Source organism: Enhydra lutris, unplaced genomic scaffold (assembly GCF_002288905.1).
Source record: "Enhydra lutris kenyoni isolate GAN:26980312 unplaced genomic scaffold, ASM228890v2 scaffoldscaffold83, whole genome shotgun sequence".
NCBI lineage: Eukaryota > Metazoa > Chordata > Mammalia > Carnivora > Mustelidae > Enhydra > Enhydra lutris.
The window spans coordinates 4,875,827-4,882,695 of NW_019154167.1; the positions used below are offsets into that span (position 1 = coordinate 4,875,827).

Below are 6,869 nucleotides of genomic sequence, written 5' to 3' on the forward strand. Positions count from 1 at the left end.
CCGGAAGATCTGAGAGTTTGAAGTAACCACGGTGGTCATCAATACCTTACCTCTTGCTTGAAGTAATTATCTGGCAGAGTCACTCACCTTGCTCTGACAGGCTGCTTATACTATGCCCAAACCTGCCTTCCTATAGCTTCTATCCAATAATCCTAGGACTTCATGCTGGAGACCCAAAAAATGTAGCTGTTCATTCTCAAATATTTGAAGTCAGCTGTTGTATGCCTGCCTCTGTACCTCTAAGGCTTCTCCTGATGACATTTCCCTTATCCTTTGAATCTAGCTTACGTGAATGGGGAACATCATGGTTGCTGATGTGCTCAAGTTTGCTCATGATGAGAACACTTTGCATCCTGATTCTGTTACCCAATACACTTGCTCTCCTTTCAACATTGCTATTTGCAAATTTGAGAAACGTACTGTACATCCATGATAGATTCAGCAACCTCTGCATTTGCATATAATTTAGGCTGCATTTGCACAAGATTAGGATTATTTCAAAGGACCTGACAGAAAGAATGAACATTGTCGGTGACCTGGGATTGGATAAGAGCGCATTGTTCAGTTGCATTTGTTAATAATAGTTTCATTAACATTGATTCTATCTTGAGCAATGTAAGTGTTAGGCTGAGATGAGAGGTACATGGTGGCAGGTGAAAGATTTAGCTGCTGAGTACCCATACAGACGTGAGATGGGAAAAACAATTGCTCACCTAGAGTAGTTTTATTCAGCATTTCTTTTCTTTTCTTTGTTTAAGTAGGCTCCATGCACATTGTGGAGCCCAAAGCAGTGCCTAAACTCAGAATCTTGAGATCAAGATCTGAACTGAGATCAAGAGTGGGACACTTAACTGACTGAGCCACCCAAGGGCCCCACAGCATTTCTTAAATATATATTGTGGGGCAACCCTTCTACTTACTAGATTCAGTTGCCTAAAAAGAGCCGCAGTTTTTCCCTTAATAAGCCCACTAATAGTAGGGATTGAGATTTAGGGCCCTGAACAAACAAGGGAGGAAAAATATATAACACACCTATTTTTTTCCTCAGTCTCTAAGGGTGAACACCCAGGAACACTTACTGGTTCATACTCATACTTATTACCTGCTCCCACTTTAAGCCAATGGCTGTGGTTTAGGGTCTGCAGGTCTTTCATTGGCTGAACCAGTGGCAGGTGGGCTTGGGCTACTCTGATTTGGTGTTCCTCTCATCCCATGAGGCATAACTGCAGGTTCTGAATCTTTGCATTTTAAAAAACAAAAGAGTATTTTTAAAAAAAAAACGTAGACCAGGAAACAATAGAATTGGATAAATCTGAGTTAAACTAGTTACTTCAGTTCTAGGAAACTTGAAAAAAACACTATTTTATGAGCTTCCTTATTTAGCTATTTCTGTTCTGTGTTTGAATGCTCAGTTATTTATTTAAATGGACTCTACAGTGGGGGTAGTGTTGAAAAATATACGTATGGGGTATTTTGTTTTATGAATAATGCTTCCTCCAGTTTGATGCTTATAATTTACTATTTACAGCAATAAAACTGTTTCTTTTATTTAAAAAGTCTTTTCTGTAATGTGACACCAAATTTATTAATAATAAGTTTATTTATTAATTTAATAAACTATTAAATTATCACAAATAACAATTATTATTTATTAATTTATTACTTATTGATAATATTTGAAGTAGAAGTGGGACTTCTCAGAAATTTGGTTAGCATACATTCTTCAATAGGTTTTGCCATCATATTATATTTTCTTGAAATAAGAAGGAGGTTTTTTTCTTCATTATCTGGAACTATTTTATTAGCAGTAGAATTACCTGATCCTTGAAGGTTTGACAAGACACACCCTTGGAAGCCAGACCATTTGGGACCATAGCTCATTGATGACCTCTATTTCTTTAATTCTTTGTTTGATTCAATTTCTATAACTGGTTTGGTTTTATAATTCCCTTGGTTCAAATTTTAAACTGTTTTGCATTCATACATGTAGAAATGTGTTTGTGTGTGTCATCAAAAATTCCCAAAGTGTTGGGTTTTTAATTTTAAAATATTTTCCATTATATTGATAACTTCTCTCCTTAAGGAGGTTTCTTAGAGAATTAGGTTAATACATATTTTTCATACAATAGCTCTTATATATATATTAATCAATATTAACATTTAAAGAATTTTTAGGATCCAAATATTGATAAGGACCTGTTTAAGGACTTGAAACTGTCCCTGTAATCATTTCTGTATATGTTCTGATTTTGGAGATGGTGGTTTTTCCATTTCTTTCCCAAATCATGGAGAGTTCTTATCAGAACTAAAGACACTGGTTAGTAAGAAGGGTCCCTTGATTGTGGGAGCACTCTGATAACTATGTCATAGAGTTTCTGCTCAAGCCATAGTGGCCACCAAGCAGATTATGAATTAGAGGTGAAATGGCCAATTTGTGGCAAGTCATAGTGCTTGTGGTATAACTTTGGTTGGGAAGTTTCCTCTCTCCCAAGGGATTAAAGTTGATGTTCCACAATATAGGTGATTTGAGTGATATATGTTTTAAAAGATTTATTTATTTGAGGGGTGCCTGGGTGGCTCAGTGGGTTAAAGCCTCTGCCTTCGGCTCAGGTCATGATCTCAGGGTCCTGGGATCGAGCCCCACATCGGGCTCTCTGCTGAGCAGGGAGCCTGTTTCCTCCTCTCTCTCTCTCTCTGCCTGCCTCTCTGCCTGCTTGTGGTTTCTCTCTCTGTGTGTCAAATAAAAATAAAATCTTAAAAAAAAAGATTTATTTATTTGAGAAAAGAAGAGAGCTCATGCAGGAGGGAGCAGCAGAGGGAGAGAGAGAGAGAAACAATCTCAAGCAGACACCCTGCTGATGGGGAGCTCCACAAGGGGCTAGATTTCACCACCCTGAGATCATGACCCAAGTAGAAATCAAGAGTCAGACACTGAACCAACTGGGTTAACCAGGCAACCCTGAGTGATATTTTTTTAAAGTTCTTATTATGTGCATCTGTCAGCTGCTATTCTCAGAGGACCTTTTGCTCTTTGTGGCATCTTACAAAGATTTTCTACCTGACGTCCCAAGAAATTTAGAGAGTACTGGATTTCCCTCTTTGATTCTCCGATGTGATTGTCAAGGTCGAGGGTATACAATCACAGATGACAAAGGCCTGGTATAGAACTCTGATTTCCCGCATTGCATTTTGTCCAATCAGATATGGAGGTTGCCCATGACGTCAGGAAATGCAACGACCATAAATGGGCCAGCACCCCTCAGTAGCCGCCATTCTCCCTCCTTCTGAGGTGTTGGGAAGGCAAAGTCCACATAGCTCAGGCTGGCTGTGAGACCTCTTCTGACGAAACCTGGGCACTGAGGAGCCCATGGCAGCAGACTCGAAGAGTCCGAAGCAGGAGCAGCCAAGGCACGGTGGCCCCGCCACCACCACTGCTGCTCCCACAACAGTTTCACCATGTACTTCCCCAGGGTTCTAAAGCAGGTTCACAAGGGCCTGAGCCTCCCACAGAAGGCTGTGGGCGTCATGGATTTGTTCATCAAGGACATCTTCGAGAACATCGCCGACGAGGCCTCTCGCCTGGCCCACTCCACCCAGCGCACCACCATCACCTCCAGGGAGATCCAGACAGCCGTGCACCTGCTGCTGCCCGGGGAGATTGGCAAGCGCGCCGTATCTCAGACAAGCAAGGCAGTCATCAGGTACACCTTTCACCAATGAGCTGCCTCGGGATCACCTGACCGCCTTGCAAACCAAAGGCTCTTTTCAGAGCCACCTCACTTGGCACAAAAAAGACCTGTAACTCTCCAGAGACCCACCAGCTCTAGCGTTTGGACCTGTGCCATTCTGCCCATACCTAAAACACTTTTGTTGTTTATGAAACATTACCAAATGTAGCAACCCTACTTTATCGTGTGTCTTTAGTGCAATTTGTTCCGATCAAAATCATCAATTTATTTACTTTACCCACATCGCATTCATTTGCTTGCCTAAAGTGCCGTGTTTCTGTCAGTTATTGGACCTGTGCCATTCTGCTGATCTTTAACTCATTTGTACCATGAATGAAACATTATCAAACGTCACAACTCAACTTTAATATATGTCTGTAGTGCAGTTTGTTCCAAGGAAAATCAAGTTTTCCTTAACCATATTGATTTTCATGGCTTTCCTAAATAGTCATTTCTGTTAATTATTTCTCGAAGTCAGCCTTACGGGGATATTTTCATACTGTTATTTGCCTTTTCGCTTTCATTCCCTCACCAGTGCGTGGGAGAATTTTCCAGAAGTTCATTATGTCTGATCCAGCAACGGATAAAATGCAGAAGTAGATGTAAGAACACATCTGAGTTCTTTAGGCCAGATATTAAAGAGATTTTCAAGTATCTGAAACAGTGTCACTCTCCACTCTACTTTTTTAGAAAACACATGTTTCACAGGCATTTGTAATTTATATCAGCATGATGTGACGGTTTTTAAAAGTTATTTTAAAATAAATGGACTAAAATTTCTGTTCTAGTGTTTTGTTACAGTAAACACTGGCAGGTATAACTGGCACAAAAGCTCTTTAGCTTCCTATCAATTTTTAGAGGTGTAAAGTTGTCCTACGACCAGAAATGGTTCTAGAGATTTGCTCATTCCGGTGCAATGAGGTCAACTGAGAATAGTCTCTTTTCGGTGGTCAAGTTTTCCAAAACAATTCAATGCTGAATATCCATCAAAACTTCCAAATCATATTGCTAACTTAAGTGTACTTTATAGAATCCTCAGTTGACCTTGGCTCCTTGGACTAATGCAAAATTGAGGGAATTAGTGAGTAATCTTAGTTTATCTGGAGACTTATATTGAATTAAATCTCACAGGTACAGCTAAAAAAAAAAAGTGGGGGGGGAGGGGCCTTTCAAATCACCATACTGACAGAAATCTTTCTTGTTACCTTCCATATTCAAATAGTAGTGACAGTAGCATTTCATCAACAAACATGACATTGGGCTTTCACCTGAGGTGTATGTGTTCACGATAATATCTTTGGTTTTCTAAGTGTTTTAGGTGACATAATGGATCTAAAACATTCACACGTGCTGTTTTATCAGCTATTGAGATTAACATTTTTTTTGAATCTTTTGGCTGATTCACATAAATCATATTATAGATTTTCCAATAGTAAATCTTGCTAGCATTCTTGGAAGTAAGTCCCTTCCTCCTGGATGACTTCTTCTCAACATTATTTGGGTCCTTTCCTATGCTTATTCCTGTGTGTAATCAGCAACAGACTAGAGCTTGGATTTCTCATGACTTCTGCACCCTTGGCCACTTGCTTTTCTCAACTGTCCCCAAAGTCTTACTGTGTCCTGGGGGCTTTATTTTCTCAGAAGCAGCCCGGACCCAGGGCTTAGTTGGGCTCCCTCTGCAGCAAGAACGTGGACTGTGATAGAAGGCAAACCGGGGGCTAGTGGAGTGGGCTGGACCCCTTAATTAGTCTTTCCTTCACCTGTTTATGTCTCGGTGTCCAACTCTCCAGCTCCTCATATGTGAGGCACAGCTGTGCTTGAGAGAGCCAGTTGTCCTCAACCGTGCCTGCCTCCAACTAGGGCAAGTTCTGCATTCCAGGTATTCCCCTACCTCTGTTCCTTGACCACTCCAGCCCCAAGAAGCTGGATTGTACTCGAAATCCCCTGCAAGTCACATTCCCAGTTTGTTTATTCCTTATTTCGTCCTCAAAGAGAGGCTGGCTACTCCTCGCAGAAGATCAGCCCCACCCTCGGCCAGCAGATCATTGTCCAGCGCGTGTGTCAGGGTTGCAAAAGGACCTGATGTGTGAGACTTCTTTGTCTCTTCATAGGTAGGGTGACCATATCATTTCTTGTCCAATTAATGCAGATGGTTTTGAAGGTAAAGGGGTGCTCTGCATAATTGTGCTGGGACAGCAGGCAAAATCAGGACACGAGGACAGCCTTCTAGGAAAAAGGTCTGTGGATAAAGTAAGGACATCTCTTGGGGCTTAGGGATTTGCAGAGCATGAAGGTTAGTAGGAAAATGAGAGTGCATCACCTTTTTCATAATTTTTTTCTCTTCGAAGTGCTGGTGCCTTTGTTTTCTGGGGACAAGTGGTGTTACTAGGCTTCACTGACAGGGAAAGGAAACACACCATGGTCAGTGCATCTGTTTGGATGCTGTAACTGCTGTGAGCTAGTGGGACTAGGCTCTATAGCAAGAATGATTAAGGACACAGGTTTTAGAGTCAGAGTTGACCTGGGTTCACACATCAGCTGCGCCTCTTATGAGCTGTGGTATCTTGGGTAAGTGACTTGACCTCTTCGAACCTCAGTTTCCTCCTCTGGACAATAGGTCTACGAGATTGTTGTGAGGATTCAGTGAGAAAAGGCAGACAGAGTGCTCAGTGAATGGTTGGCTATACCCATTATCAGTCCTGAGATTGATGCCCTCAGGCAGTTGGAGAGGTGGGGGGAGTGTGATTTGATGCCAGACAGCTGTGTGGACTTGCTCGCCTGGCTACCTTGGCCCTATCTATTTGCTTAAGGCTGATGGTGAGATAAGGGAGGATGACTTTTCCTTCCTGAGCCTCTGTTAGTAAAGTTGCAGAGATAACACTGCTCTGAGCTGTGATGGGAAGTTGCTAGGGAGCGACTGGAAAGTGCCTTGTTACCTTGCTAGCTTTGGGCATTGCTGACTCAGGGTTTTGTTGGCAAGCTGTTCCTCCTCACTCCCACTCACCCTCTCCCACTCACCCTCTCCCTATCCAAGTCCCATTCACGTTGCAAGTCTTGGCTCAGATCCTTCCTCCTCTGTGAAGATGACCCGACCATCCCAGCCTATAGTGACTTCTCCCTCCTTGAGCCTCTGTACCTCCA

General features: G+C 42.0%; 1 pseudogene; it reads left to right on the forward strand.

The window, feature by feature from the left end:
* Positions 1-292: 292 nt before the first annotated feature.
* Positions 293-5,811, forward strand: LOC111161287 (annotated as a pseudogene).
* Positions 5,812-6,869: the final 1,058 nt, after the last annotated feature.